General features: G+C 33.1%; 1 pseudogene; it reads left to right on the forward strand.

Moving 5' to 3' along the window:
* The first annotated feature begins 1,448 nt into the window (after positions 1 to 1,448).
* LOC116111036 lies at positions 1,449 to 10,863 on the forward strand (annotated as a pseudogene).
* The last annotated feature ends 5,575 nt before the right edge of the window (positions 10,864 to 16,438 follow it).

Consider the following 16,438-nt stretch of genomic DNA (forward strand, 5'->3'; position numbering starts at 1 on the left):
AGATTTTTTAAACAAAACAAACTAATGAACAAATATAATTAAGGAATTTTAAAATTAAATAGAGGTAATGTGGTAATATACTTGGTCAAAATAGCTTATAAGCCAAAAAAAAAAAAAAAAAAAAGCAGGTTCCCCCAACTTATTTTTTTGGCTTATAAGCACAGCTTGATTTTAGAGCTTATAAGCTAGTTTGACTAACTTATAAACTCAGACAAACACCCTCTGAATATCCTAGAAAATCAATGTTCTAAGGTAGGTCACAAATGTAATAAGTGGCCTTAAGGTTCGAACTCAATAAGTCAATGAAGGAAACAAACTTTCTTGACTGCCATAAGGCTTTTGTATAACAACCATGATCCACAAATATCAATTTTGCAACACAAGCCACCGTTCTCTTATCTCATAAGCCACCTTGTAAGGGTAATTTGCAATATTCAGAAAACCGGACCAGCCCTTAACCCCATCAAGGTCTCGGTTCACGGTTTGACCAATCTGACTGGTTACATCGCGGTGGTCCAAAAAGTTTAAATTCATACAAACACACCCTTAAAACTCTTTCAGTCTACATAGGTTTAAAATATAGCAAATATACCCCTATGATATGTTTGGGTTTTGACGTTTCTGGCGAAATTTCTGTTGATTTTGACGTCCAAAATTCAATCCGACACCACCACCTGAACCACTGTCCTCCACTTTACAAAACCTCTCTAACCTCGAAACTTGGTAGCCCTCCGTTCGTTGGTTGTGACTTGCAAACACTCAACACCACCGTGATTGGGTTGACTTTACCAGCCAAATTTTGGCTTATCCCGATCTCCAAAATTCAATCAAACACCAACACCTAAACTATCGACCTCCATTCTACAAAACCCCTATAACACTGACTCTTGGTAGCCCCTTGTTTGTTGGTCATCACTCCCATATAATATATTGGGTTGAATTTTTCGGCCAAATTTGGCATCGAAAATTAAATCCAACACTACCCCTTGAATCACTAGTCTCCACTCTAGAAAAACCCTCTAACTCCGATACTTGGTAGCCCATCGTTTGTCGATAATCAAACTAGAGATTTGAATGAACTATGAAATTGAAATCTTGGACTGGAAAAAAGGCTGGTCCATGGTTGGACCGGTTCGACCGGCTAGTCTGGTCTGGTTTTCAGAGCATTGGTAATTTGTGACAAAAATCAACTAAACCTTTGGGGCGTTTTCTGGAAAAGCAGTATATATTTTCATTTTGTTAAGCCCTCTTATGTTTGAATTTTTGTCCCATTCCGCCCCGCCTGATTGAAAACCCTCAAGAATCGAGATTTAATAACTCTCTTCCACTCGCTTCGCTTAAAACGTTTCTCCGGTCTTCGATTTGAAGAAGACCAGAGAGACAAATCAAAACCCTAACCCTAAATTCAACAACAGCAGCAACAATGTCGGTGTCAAAGAGTTAAAAAAATGCTTTAATTTATAAACTACCGGATGCGCGTTACCATCCAAGATGGTCGTTAACTAGTCGGCAAATTTGTGGCCTTCGATCGTCACGTGAACCTCGTACTCGGCGACTGCGAAGAATTTCGCAGGCTTCCTCCCGCCAAGGGCAAGAAGAACAGCACCAGCGAGGAGTGCGATGACCGTCGCACTATCGGTCTCGTACTTCTCAGAGGCGAAGAGGTAATTTCCATGACCGTCGAAGGCCCTCCCCCTCCTGAAGAGTCACGTGCCTAGGCTGTCTCGGCCTCTGCCGTTGCTGGACCCGGCATTGGCCGAGCTGCCGGCCGTGGTGTTCCCAGCGCTCCGCTTGTCCAGGCTCAGCCCGGTCTTGCTGGACCAGTTCGCGGGGTTGGTGGTTCGGCTCCTGGCATGATGCAGCCGCAGCTTCTGTGCCTCCGTTGAGTTACCAGGCTGGTGTTGGTGGGCCTCCGGTGATTCGTCCCCCGGGTCAGATGCCGCCTGGGGCTTTTCCGGGACAGGGTCCACCCCCTATGGCGCGGGGTCTAGTGCCACAGGTGCCGACGCCTTCTGGGGTTAGGCCTCTGCAGCAATTCCAGATGCCGCCGCAGCAATTTGCTGGAGGGCCTCTGGCTCCTCCCCCTGCTAGGCCAGGAATGCTCAACTCTCTGCCTCCTCGTCTGGGGATGCCACCACCTCCTGGTGCTAGAATTCCAGGATTTGCATCGCCACATCTGGGTATGCCGCCACCGCCACCAGGAGCAACCGTAATGGGGTATGGTTCTTTGTTTAATTTTCAATTATGATGGGTTAATTGATTGAAATATTATATTATCACTGTACATTGTATGTTGATGTTGTGAGATTAGATGGTGTTAAGAATGTTTAGTTGTATGTATGAAATTGTTATTTGGGGAAATGTAGATTCAATATTGTATCTGATAGCAATGCATTTTGCTATATTATGGTGGGGCTTAGTTCCTGCCCTGTAACTAGCATTGCTTGTGATTTGACAGTAGCATCGCATGTAGCATTCTAATTGCAGAACAAACTCTGAAATCGTTTTCTATGCTTTGTTTTAACTTGTGGTCATTTACTGGAGAACTAGTTGAGGAGAAATGTTTTTTAGGATCTGGATCGTTTTGTAAGGTTTAAATTCTTTACGGACAAGTTTTTCTGAAATCTTCATGAAACAAAATTTTTGAACCTCTGAGGTGTGGAATATGCTAACATTAGTCATCTTGTGTAATAGATCAGTGTTTAAGATTTAGAAATATTATTATTAGGCTTTGAATATGTGGTGTTCAAATTTTTCCTAGTGATATATATGCCTTTTCTTCCTTGGTGCTCCTTCACAATATTTTTGATTAATTAGACTATGGTGTATGTTGTGCAAGGATTTTTTTCTCAGATGCTCCATGTTTTGTCCTATTTTCTTACTCAAACTTATGATGGTTCAGTTTTTAGCATGATCCTTAAACAACACTTAAGAACAAGTGCAACATATGGAGAGATAAATATGTTAACCTGAAGCTTGAATGAAGTTTTTAATACCTTAGGATATGAATAATTAAAAATAAAAATTTATGATAATAAGTCATTTTTTTTTTCTAGATATATATAAGTGATATAACACATAAGATACTGGAAAGAACATTGGTAACAAACGAAAACAGTTTCATCAATTCAAAATATAAGAATTAAAACAAATCTTAAAATGTTTCTTGTTAATCCTTCATTTAGAAATTAAAGAATTTGCAGAAGGTAATTAAAATGAAGGCCAATAGTACTGTAATCCTTACCATCCCCAATCCCTTGAGTTTTCCAAGTTGTTAGCCATGGCTTCATGGTCACGTTTGTGTTCGTGAATTGTAATCTCAAAATGATCTTGAATTCAGTAGATGAGATGACATATATTGGAGATTAAATCCATTAAATTGAGAACATCTCTATATTTTAAATTGTACCATGAAGCACTGCACTAGATTGCCATATCACAAGTTAATTTGAATTAATAAGAGTTACAGTTTCTTTAGTTAGCATTAGACATGTAAATGGGACAAGCTAGCACGACACGGCACAACATGAGTCTAGCACGGTGTGAATACTGTAGCAATATGACATGAACATGATATTGGAGTCGGGTTGAATTAATGTTACCTTGCATTTAGCCCTTCTTTTTCGGTGTTTTATGTTAGACTTCACCCAATTCTTTTCCTTGTTTAATCCCTTTTCCTTCACTTCTTCCATTCTTCTAGATAACATTCTTCACTCTAGTGCTTGGTGAAGAACCCATGTGAGCGCTAAAGTGACTCAGATGGCGCTTGAGTGGGTTTTGTTGGCCAAAAAAATGTTAATTTTTTTAAATGAACTTTTACATATTTTATTTTATTATTTTATTATTTAACTTGATTATTCTAATAAATTTGATTTATTTAATTTAATTAATTTGCAATAAGATATAATTATTAATATTATTTATTATTATAAATAAAACTGTAATATCCAATTTTATTTTTCCTTAATTAAATATAATTTAAATGAAATTCCAGTATCTCATAATTCAATATAATTTCACTAAATAAAGGAGAATTATTGTTAATTTAATATTGGCATTTTCTAAATTTAAATAAAAGTACTATTTATTTTCAATTTATTTTGGAATATTTTTGAAGTTACTAAAAAAGCACTTTTTTTTTTAAATTGAGATTTATTTATTTATTTAATATATAATATTGGAATTTAATTTAAATTTCATTTAATTGAGGAAAAACAAGAATAAATTATAAGTGCTAGAAAATGCATTTATACCTAGTGTTTTATTGGTATTATTTGTAGGAAATTAGGTTCAAGTTGTGGAATTTGGATTAATTATTTCGTAAATATATTTTATGGGATCATGGGTATGTTTTGTAAATTTACAAAATATACCCATGATCCCATAAAATATATTTACGAAATAATACCCATGATCCCATAAAATATATTTACGAAATAATTAATCCAAATTCTACAACTTAAACTTAATTTCCTACAAATAATACTAATAAAACACTGGGTATAAGTGCATTTTCTAGCATTTATCAGTAAATATTAAAATAAAAAATAATTTAGTTATTTATATTATATTAAAAAAATATATATTTTCCAAAAGTAAATAGATTAAATGAAATAGCATTTTTTTGGGTTCATAATGTCCACTCTTGCTAAGGTGGAAATTAAGCCATTTGTTTGGTTTTTTTTTTTGTCTTTCAAGGCTCTAGAGTGAAGGGTTTAAGTGGTGGAAGTGATGTGAAAAAAGCGGGGTAAAAATGGAAAAATTTGAAGATGGTCTTACATAAAAGAACCATAAAAAGGAGGTCATATTGCAATTCATACCCATAAAAAGGTTTTGTGTAAGTAATTTTCCCTATCATTTGATTTCTTTGCCTTTATTAAATGTTTTAATTATCGAAAGCTTTTTTGTACTTTAATGGCAATAACTCTCTTAAACATAAATTAAAAAAAAATATGTAAAGATAATTGAGAATTGAGTTTTCAAAAGACTTTTAAAGTTTTAAAATTAAGAATTAATTAAGTTGTTAAGAATTGATATTAATGTAGTGATATTGAAAGATATTGCCTGATCTTTATAAATATTGACTAAAAGCTTAGAAATGTATCAAGTTGTTCGAAATCCTATAATGTTATTGGTATGTGGAGAATGAATCATCATTATGGGTTATATTCATTAGAAAAAGTTTTAAATTATTTTTTAACCCACAAGTGACTGCCTTACAATGCTTGGATTTCAATGGGTTGGGCTTTACTTTATTCTCTCTCATATGGAGATGTTAAGCCTAACAAATTAGACCCAAAATTTTTTTGCAATAAAAAACTTAGATAACTATCTTATCTTCATCTTGTTCTTCATCATCCAACAACCAAAAATGAGAGAGAGAGTGTGTTTCCAGCTGCTATCATTTCTACACCAGCCATCATTCATTTTCTTTCTACCACCATATATGTTTGAGAGGCAAAAACAAAGAGAAACTGTGAAGAAATATGAAGATAAGATAAAAAACTATTTGGGTTTTTTATTGCAAACAAATTTTGGATCTAATTTGTTAGGCTTAACGCCTTCATATAGAAGGGAATTAACTAAAGCCCAACTCAACAATAACCTCTTTCATGTACTCTCTACCATGATGAAATTAATTCTCATCTCATCCAAAGTCAAAACAGGTTGATAATCAGTTTGCACATAATACCTAGTAGTACTAGAAGTTGATTTTATCTCACTTTTTCTACTCAAAATAGCCCATAGTGATGATTTATCCCGCTTATATTCTCAATGACATTGTAGGTTGTAAGAATAACTTGATATGTTCTCAGCTTTTGTGTATAATCATTTTAAAATTAATGCAACATACTTTCAAAATTATTGACATCAACCTTGATTCTCAATAAGTTAATTAATTCTTTGTTTTGAAAATTTAAAGGGTTGTTGATAACTTAATTCTCAGTTATTCTTATATTAATGGTTTTTATTTATGTTTAAGAGGGTTGCTATTAAAGAGGTACATTAAGTTTGGTACTTAGAGCATCTCCAATGATGCTTTTTATTTTAAAGAATATATTTCATATAAAAAAAAAACGTATTTATTAATTTTTAAATATAAAGAACAAAATTTTTATTCAAATCCAATTGATTCCTTAAATTTTGATTCTTCATTTTGCATTTTTCCACAAAGCATTTATGATTTTAATTTTTTTNAAATTAATTAATTCTTTGTTTTGAAAATTTAAAGGGTTGTTGATAACTTAATTCTAAGTTATTCTTATATTAATGGTTTTTATTTATGTTTAAGAGGGTTGCTATTAAAGAGGTACATTAAGTTTGGTACTTAGAGCATCTCCAATGATGCTTTTTATTTTAAAGAATATATTTCATATAAAAAAAAAACGTATTTATTAATTTTTAAATATAAAGAACAAAATTTTTATTCAAATCCAATTGATTCCTTAAATTTTGATTCTTCATTTTACATTTTTCCACAAAGCATTTATGATTTTAATTTTTTTCTTCATAGTTTTTTTTCAAGAAAGAGACTTAATAGGGGAGAGAATTAATAAATAAAGTGCATATAAACTTATGATTTATTAATTAAAAGTAGGATAGAAAGTGAAATTTGACTCTTTAGATGTGGAGAGTCAAACTTACTCTTTAATTTATATTTAAAGAATAAAAAGTCTATTAGACTATGGATAAACTTTTTATAATAAAGAGTTTGGGTCATATATAGAGTCATTTGGAGATGCTCTGACTTTTTTTTCTTAATTTTAATTAATAAATTACAAATTTCTTTGCATTTTATTTATTAATTCTCTTTTTATTAAGTCTCTTTCTTGAGAAAACGTTTTTCCTCCCCACAACGGTCTTTTGAGTTGTTTATATATTCATGCTCTATTTTCTTTTTTCTAAAACATAAATGCTTTGTGGGAAAATGCAAAAGGAAGAATTAAAATTTAAAGAGTCTTTTAGATTTTAATAAAAATTTTGTTATTTATATTTAGAAATTAATGAAGATATTCTTTATTTATATGAAAGATGCTCTTTGAAATAAAGAGCACTATTAAAGATGCTCTTAGAACATCTCCAATAGCGCTCTATATTTTAAAGAGCATCTTTCATATAAATAAAAAGTATCTTCATTAATTTGTAAATATAAAGAACAAAATTTTTATTCAAATCCAATGCTCTTTAAATTATGAGACTTAATAGAGGAGAGAATTAATAAATAAAATGCATAGAAACTTGTAATTTATTAATTAAAATTAGGATAGAGAGTGAAATTTGACTCTTTAGATGTGGAGAACGCAACTCACTCTTTAATTTATATTTAAAAAATAAAGAGTCTGTTGGACTCTTATTTTTATGGATAAACTCTTTATAATAAAAAGTTTGAGTCATATAAATAGTCATTTGGAGATGCTCTTAAGAGATTTAATATAGGTAGAGACATTAAATGATAGTATAATTGATGTAGGCCAAAAAAAAAAATAAATATTAGGACAATTAATACAAGCAAAAATTTAAATAGGATAGATAACGTTTGTTGGACTAAATACGAAAGGATTAAGGAACCCAAAACAAAAGGCCCAGCAAAGGAAAAAGTGTCAAGCCCAAAAAGGGCAAATAAGAGCAACCCATGAAGAAACATAAGATGGTCCAAATGGCAAAGGGGTAAAGTCTACGTGATATGTAAAAATCCATTATCATAAGAACAAGGAAGTGGGAAGGAACATGAATCATTATCATAAGAGTAATGCTACAGTTATCGATGGGTGTGCGCCGAATTTGTGTACCGAATGACGTGGCACAATCCTGACCGTTTATTTATTATCAGTTAATATTAATCAACGGTCAGGATTTTGTCACGTCATTCGGTGCACAGATTCGGTGTAAACTTTTCAGTAACTCTAGCATTTTCCTTATCATAAACTCTAGGAGTCATGGGGCTGAAATAAGATGGTTATTTTATTCTCTTTGATCATAAAAGGTATAATGAATAAACATTAATGCTGTGTTTACAAATAAAAGAATAAAATTGAGAAAATAATTTTGACTTATGCTCTTCGTGTAATATATGACCACTCATGATCATCGAAACCTTTATAAGCCTGCTAGTAACAAACTAACCATCCACTAAGGTGACAATGAAATGAGAAGAGTTACATTCAAAAATTAAAACAAACTTCATCATCAATCAGGGAAGGAAAGTCTGAAGTAAATTTGTGCTTAGTATTCACCGATTAGACACCATAAGGAAGCCTATCGAAACAGTGTTCCCTAAACGAACTTTCCTATATTCAGCATATACTTGGAGATTGAGAGTAGATGAGTCTTGGAGTATCCAACAAAATGCTTCGATAAGAATATCTAAAAAATGTTCACATAAAGGGGAGAATTGATCACAATTCACAAATCTGTCAACACTATCTAACTCATCTTCAAAAACGAAATCTAGATGTTTATAGATGATGCCCAAAAAGGTGGGAGCCAATGGAAACCGAAAACCTTGAGTAATCCGAATGGCCAGTGGAACTAGATGACTTTAAATAGAATCTCCAATTGTCTTGCAGAAAACATATTTGCTTAACCACAAACAGAGCATTGCCTCTAAAATCACAACCAAAACTTGAACCTGCAACAAACCAAAAATCTTTATAAACAAAAACAGATTGGGGAAATTACAAGGATTTTGGGTTTGTTGCATGTCCAGGTTTTGGTACTGTTTGTTGTCTTGAGGCAAGGCTCTTTTTGTTAGCTGAGCAAATACAGTATTAGAAGGGTGGTGATCGCATTCTCTCTCTTTTCTTAATTATAAATTTGCAAAAATGGTAAACGGACATGAATCACACAGATTGCTATACATAAAAAATGAAAATGATAAATAGAAAACATAAACGAGCATACCCATACTTGATGGACATTTTTCAGTTCTCGGTCTCATTCGATGAACAACTTTAGGTTAGGTCCTTATTTTGTTTTGTGTCTTATCCTTCTGGATTCTCGATTTCTGAAAGAAAAAAGTAAAATTTTAATGTAGTTTTCCTAATAAAATACTTAAATCGTAAAAATCCAATGTTAAGCCCAAATAAGTCCAGTCATGTCAAGCCCATAAAGCTCATTCGTGCTAAGCCCATAGAGCATGTGTGCTTGGGCTTTGGGCCAGCACAACATTGCACGGTCCATTTGTGATGTGCTTATTATTGCTTATGCTGGCCGTCCTAGCCCAACACAATTGACCAAATGGGCCCAGCACAACCCATAATACATATCTGGTTAGTGTCATATTAATCTAGAGTTTATGTTTTATTGTTAAACTCATTAGAAATGAAACCGGAATTTCAGCATGTTCCTGAACTATCTCTTGCACATCTGATGTTTGATATTCTGTGCAATTACATTTTGGAAGCTTTGACTCTATGATTAATAAGTTGCCAGGGTCTTTAACTTAAGCATGCTGGTTGAAATGTGTTGCATTGTTCTACTAGTATCTAAATGTAAAACTATTGTATCTGTTGCTTTAAGTGGATTATTATTATTAACCTATTATTGTGTTTGTGTATTATTTTTCACCGTCTCTCACATGGTTTGAGTTGTTGCATAATGTAAGCAGTTTGTTAATTTGCTACATTCATCCCTGTAGAAACCACAATGTCCATGTGTTGCCTTGTTGTGGCAGTGATATTTTTTTTCTTTTACCTGGAAAATCATTTATCAATCTGGCGTCCTTTCTTTTTTACCAATATATTTTTTATGCTAGAAGTTTGACAAGCTAGAAGTTATTACATAAATGAATTAATCTGTGATACAACAAAGATTCAAACATGTAAAAGGATTAGTTAACAGTAATGCCGAATGATTCTGGTTTTAGATTTTCAATTATGTTGGATTCATTGTTTGAATTATGTATCATCTCTCGCACTTTGTTTTTATATTTTTATTGTGTTTATAGAAATGCTTTGCTATGTGTGGGGAATTGACAATGCTCAGCATATTATTTTGTGTTCTTGGGAATTTGGACAATCCTCAACAAACACTCAATATATCTGCAACCTGTGATTATGGATATGCCTGCATCAACATATACCCAAAAAAAAAAAAAAAAACAATCATGATAATAATTGCTTAAGATTTAGCAAGATTAGTTTGAACTTTTGTAGTTGCCATATATGACTTTCAGTGTGTGTTTTCAAAATTTTCTAGTGTTTCAGGGGAAAAAAAGAAAGAAAGTACATCCTATTTTCTCTTAAATTTTCAAAATTTGCTTTTCTGGGTTTGTTAAATTGTTAATGAATCAAATTGATTGAGCTTGTTTCAGCCTTGCTTTAGTGATGCAGTTTCAGTGATTACATTGGTGGAATTTGTATTTTGTTAAGGTTATGTTTAAGTGTAGAGTTCCATAGAAGGAAGATTTGTTTTTTATTTTTGTTATTTTATCATTAGAAGTGAAAATGCAATTCAATCAATGGTTTATTTCATATTTTTTTTTTTAATTTTTTTTTCACCTTTTTTGGTCTTAGAATTTAGAATTTCGGGCATGTCCTGACAATCTCTTGCTAATCGGATGTCTGATACTACTCTTTGCAGATACATTGTAGAAGCTTCGCCTCTATAATAATGAGTTAACAATGTCTTTAAACTTAAGCAATTACCGGTCGAAATCTCTTGCATTGTTTTGCTAGTTTCAACCGCTTGCTTGACGAAATTTGACTTTCATTTTCTTGATTGTAGCGGGTTTGTGCCACGAAGTTCTCAATTGGAGTTTTTGTGTCGCGCCTAAACTTGCTTGAAGTTTGCTAATGGTTGGAAACATTACAGATCCTCTTCTTCCCTCCCCAGTGTTTTTTTTTATTTTTTTTAATGGTGTTGTTTACAGTACAAATTTTTGTCTTCCTAGTGTTCGCCACGGAAACAAAAACGGTTGCGTAGACATATATCCTGATTTGTAGATTGTTTCAAGAGGATGATGTCAACCTAGTATAGTGTTTATGCAGGATTTCTGCGCCCTCTCTGGTTTATGTTGTTGCCTAACATAACATTTTACTAGATTTTTCTGGTACTGAGAGAATCTCAATTTTTATCCCTATGGTTCAGTTGACTAAAGTCAAGGACACTCATTTCAATATCAGCATGTGGTCCTCGCTTAAAAGGACGGTATTGACTGAGAAACATTTGAAATGAGACTGAATACCCCTTTAACAAGTAATGAGAATTGCATTACACAAATAATACTAATGTATTTGTATTTGAATCACTTTCCTTCAACATGTTACACATTAGTATCAATGTAATGCGGTTTTCGTTGTCTTTTAAGGGTATTTTTGTCATTTAATATAGTTGCCTTTGCTAACATTTTGCTGTCTTTACTTTTTTTTTTTTTTTTGTTGGTATGTTCCTATTTTACTAGTGAATGTCAATATGCAGGCTCCAAATCAATTGTAGGAATGTTACAGGGCTGACTAGGAATTAATGTTAGAGGGCAAGAAAGTAATTTAATATTAATTCTAGGAAAACTAATTCAAGGGATTGTAAATATTTAATATACATATGCAAAAAATATAAGAGTTGGGTCAAATCTTGAAATATAACCACAATTCAGTTAGTCAAAACTAAAAAATAGCATAACTAATGAATGTTTTTTGTTTAGGTTTGCCCGTGATAGTTATTGTATATATAGCGTTGCTCTTACCAGTTATATATGTATGCTTCATTTTCCTAATTCTACTTTGAAACCAGACAATGCTTTGATTGTAATGAACTTACTGTTATTTCTTTAATAAAAATAAAATTTTTAAGAATTTATATAATATTTTAGTTTATTATTTTATGCAAATTTGGTGAAGTTTTGATCGTCCACAATATTTTTGAATGTAGCAGGTTGCCCTTGAATATTGGACAATTGAGGTAATACCATGTAAAAGCGTGGGCATGGAATCTTATTTGTTTTTTTTGAATACATGATTCAATACCTACTATCATGATCATATTGTCGTTTTTAAAAGGAATAATCCAGCTATGCCTTATCAAAGGAATAAATCTTTTTCATATAATGTGTAGAAATCCATTAGTAATTTATTCGACCATCTCAACCATAAATTCAAGGTCTGCATGTACGAAGATCATCAGTAAGACATATTTGAATTAGAGAAGAGTGATCATCGCGAGATGGCTTCAGCGCAAGTTCAGCTCCCACACAACCTCGATGCATTCTTCAAGAGGCAGACTCACAATTAACAAGTCCTCCGACAATCTGATTGAGCAGCTCAACGGTGAATCTTCTTGAACCAAAACAAACTGGCAAGTCCCATATATCTTACAGATTGTTTTTGTATCACTTCAATACTGTTTTTATTATAAGCACCATTATTAAGTTCAATACTAATACTTAGTATAAAATTATATTACTGCAAAGATTTTCGGTTGATAAGCTTTCTGGTGCGAACACCTTTGAGATTTATGCAAGGGGTCTCACTATTGCTTGGGAAACGATGAACGTTATTGGAAGTGGACTTACATCAAGACACAAAAGTATATAATTCTACTTTAACTTTTTATGTTAATGAGATTTCAATGTGGTTCAGTTGGACTTATCTATAGTTAAAAGAGTTTATTTAAAGGCATAAGCAATTTTATTTTTAGGTTGTTTGATTGTATTTCAAAATGTTTATTGAAATTTAAATCACTATTTACCCACTTTGAGAATATTCAAAATGTGAGCTTCTCTCGTAAGCTCTTTTTGAGCTTATTCAAAGTTTTAAATTTAAAATACTTATCTTGTTTTACAAATTTGACTTGCTTATGAAACCCATTTTTATAAACTCTATTCAAATGAGGTGTTCCAAATGAACGCTGCTTCAATTGTAATTAATTTTGTTTTTGCATCCTCCTGTTCAAGTGAGGTGGCTAAACTAGAAAGTCTGTTGGCTTGATGTGAGCAGAAATTCCCTACCAAAATCTCACTCCAAGGCATAATTACGGAGTTTGGTTTTCTTAATGAAGTTGAAAGAATGTGAAGGATTTCAAACCATCCAGTGAACTTGAAACTCACCCTCGCCAATCAAACTCCGATGGAACACATGTTGGATTAGATGAAGACGGACACGAATTAGTGAATGGAAACAAGAGCAGAAAAATAATATTTGTTAAGAGGAATTGACTGCAGAATCAATACAAAGATAAATGAGAAAAGACATTGCCTTTTATAGGCTTACAGGCTACACAGGTGGCCATGACTCCATGACTCCTAATTACTAAAGCACTACATAAAATACTTGCGCCTTACTTCTTTCATCACGTCACCTAATTAATAGCCACTAAACACTTGGACATTTCAACTCCAGCAAAAGACTTATTTGCCCTTAAGACTTTGAATCACTCTCAATACTCCCCTTTGATTCAAATCTGAAACCCATGTGCAATCTGAGTAGTCATGCTTGGCCTGAGAGAGAGACTTGGTCAGAACGGTCGACCTGTTCATTGTTCACACAAGCTTTAATGAAATCATTCCATTTGTTACCAACTCGAATGAATTGATAACGGAGGTCAATATGTTTGGTTCTACTATGGAAGGCGGTTTTTTGTCATTGCAATAGTTCTCTCTTGTCACAAAAGTTTTTGTTGCGCTACTTGCTCTTGATGAAAATCACAAGAAGTCTTCTAACCATACTCTTGACAGCTAAGAAGTTGCTGCAATGACTCTGCCTCTGAGTTGATAATGCTACAACTTCTTGCTTCTTTGAACTCCATGAAATTGCTCCAAAACCAAGGCATAAATGACATGAAGTGCCTCATCAAGATTCAGCTTTTCATTCACATTCATTGGGTGTCTGCCACTTTGCAATCATCATATTAAATCTCTTTAAAAATCCATAGCTATTTCCTTTGTGAAATAAAAATTCCATCTACATTTTGTTTCACCTCAAGACCAAAATAATGCAATAGACCCAATCTAACATCCAAATTTCTTCATCAGCAAGATTTAAATTCAGCAACAGTAGCCTCACATGATCCCATATATATTATATCATAAAAATAAAGACACACCACCAAAAAGTCATTTTTACCTTCCTTCTTCAAATAAAGATTTGCTCATTGTCACTCTTCAAATCCATTTTCTTTAAAATAGGAGTCAATTTTTGCATACCATGACCATTGAGCTTGCTTCAAACTGTAAAGTGTCTTTTCAACCTGTAGACTTTATTTCATTCCACTAACTATACAACCTTCAGGTTGTGAGACATAAACTTCTTCTTCCAATTCACCATTCAAAAAAGCAGACGACATCAATTGATAGATAGGCCAATTAAGTTAAGCACCCAGCTAAAAGGTTCTCACTTTTTCAAAGCATGCAACAGGGAGAACGTTTCTTCAAAATCAATTCCTTGCTGTTGGGAATATCCCTTCGCAACCAACCGAGCCTTGTGCTTCTGTATACTTCCATTTGCATGGTATTGTTTCGATACCCCATTTGAGCCCCATGGCATTTTCTTCAGGCAAATTCACCAAATCCCATGTCTCATTTTTTTAATTGCCAGCAGCTCTTCTTCCATGCATTACACCATTCTGACTTTTTCACAGCTTCCTCAAAACTATAGGATCTGAAGTAAATAGAGCAAATGTGCAGGTTTCATAAATCTCCCTCAAGGATTGGTTTTTCTTGGAGTAGTTTCATTAGAAAGTCAGAGGATGAATCAAAATTGTTGGTGTTGAACCATTTGTGGATCATCAGAATCTTCTGAACTTGAATCTGCTCCTTTTCTTCTTCCAGGCCCAACTTGCATCTTCATTAAACATCACATCCGTACTAATAATCATCTTGCCACTGACAGGTTATATAGTCTATATGTTTGGATTGTGGACTATATCCAATAAAAATGCATTTTTCAGATTTTTTATCAAGTTTTTGAGACTGTGATTTTATCAAAGCATAAGCTATACAACCAAAAACTTTTAAGTGGCTTACTTGCGGCTTTCTACCTTTCCAAGCTTCATATGGTGTTTGGTTCAAAACAACTTTTGTAGGAGAAATATTGAGAATGTACACTACGGTTGCAACTGCTTCTCCTAAAAAATTATCCGGAAGATTTTTTGCTTTCAACATACTTCTGGCCATTTCAACCACTGTTCGGTTCTTCCTTTCAGCAACACCGTTTTGCTCCGATGTGTGTGGTGCAGTAAGTTCCTGTGAATTCTATTTTCCTCACAAAAAACATTAAATTCAGTTGAAAGAAATTAACCTCCTCTGTCTGTACGAAGTGTCTGAATGAAACACTTGCTTTGCTTCTCAACAACTGCTTTGAATTTCTTGAAATTATCAAAAGCTTCAGACTTGAATTTCAAGAAAAAAACCCAACTCATGCGACTAAAGTCATATGTGATCAGCAAAAAATATCGACTCCCACCAAAAGACTCAATACTCATAGGCCCACATAAGTCAACATGCAATAACTAAAGATAACTGGAAGCTCTCCAAGATTTTCCTACAGGAAAACTCTTTCTATTTTGCTTTCCATAGACACAACCTTCACAAAAGTCAAGATTATCAATTCTAGGCAACCCAAAAACCATCTCTTTTTGACTCAACAATTTCAACCCATTTATATTTAAGTGTCCATAATGCAAATGTCATAATTTAGCCTCACTACATCCTTTAGCCATCAAAGCAGAATCTTCAACAGTTGAAACTTCAAGTGGAAACATTTTATTACTAGCCATTTTAACAGTAGCAATAATCTGGCCTGATTTTTTTTATCCTTAATAACACACAACCCATCATTAAACACAATGCAATATCCCCTAATCATTAGTTGCCCAATACTTAGTAGGTTATGAGTCAAACTAGGAACAAACAATACATTAGGCAATAATTTGACTTTACCATGACTAGTGATGGAAATTGTACCTTTTCCTTCAACTTGAATCTATTTGTTATCTCCTAACCTTAGGGGTGTTCAAAAGCGGTTAACCAAACCGGTTAACCGCTTTTCTAAATAGAACTGGATTTTTGGTTCGGGAAAATTCCTAAACCAAAACCGAACCGGTTTTAGGAAAAACCGGTTTTTCGGCCAAAAAACTGGTTAACCGTTTTAAAAAAAGCGGTTAACCAGTTTTGAACCGGTTTTCCCTTTTTTTTGATAATTTTTTTTTTTAATTTTGTCCTAAATTAAATTGTAAATATAGACAATACATTGGGAACTAAGAAAAAAATTTTGGGTTGGGATTTTAGATTGAGTGAATTAGGGATTTATTTTAGTTTAGGTTATTATTTATTTATTTAATTTAATAATTATATATATATATATTTGAAAAACCGGTTTAGAAAACCGGTTTTCGGTTAACCGTTTCTAATTTTTCTCAAACCGGTAACCAAACCAAAAATTTGGTTTTTTGAATTTTTCGAACCGTATCCGAACCATTTTTTCGGTTAATCGGTTTTTCGGTTCGG

This window comes from Pistacia vera, unplaced genomic scaffold, assembly GCF_008641045.1.
Source record: "Pistacia vera cultivar Batoury unplaced genomic scaffold, PisVer_v2 Contig623, whole genome shotgun sequence".
Lineage (NCBI taxonomy): Eukaryota > Viridiplantae > Streptophyta > Magnoliopsida > Sapindales > Anacardiaceae > Pistacia > Pistacia vera.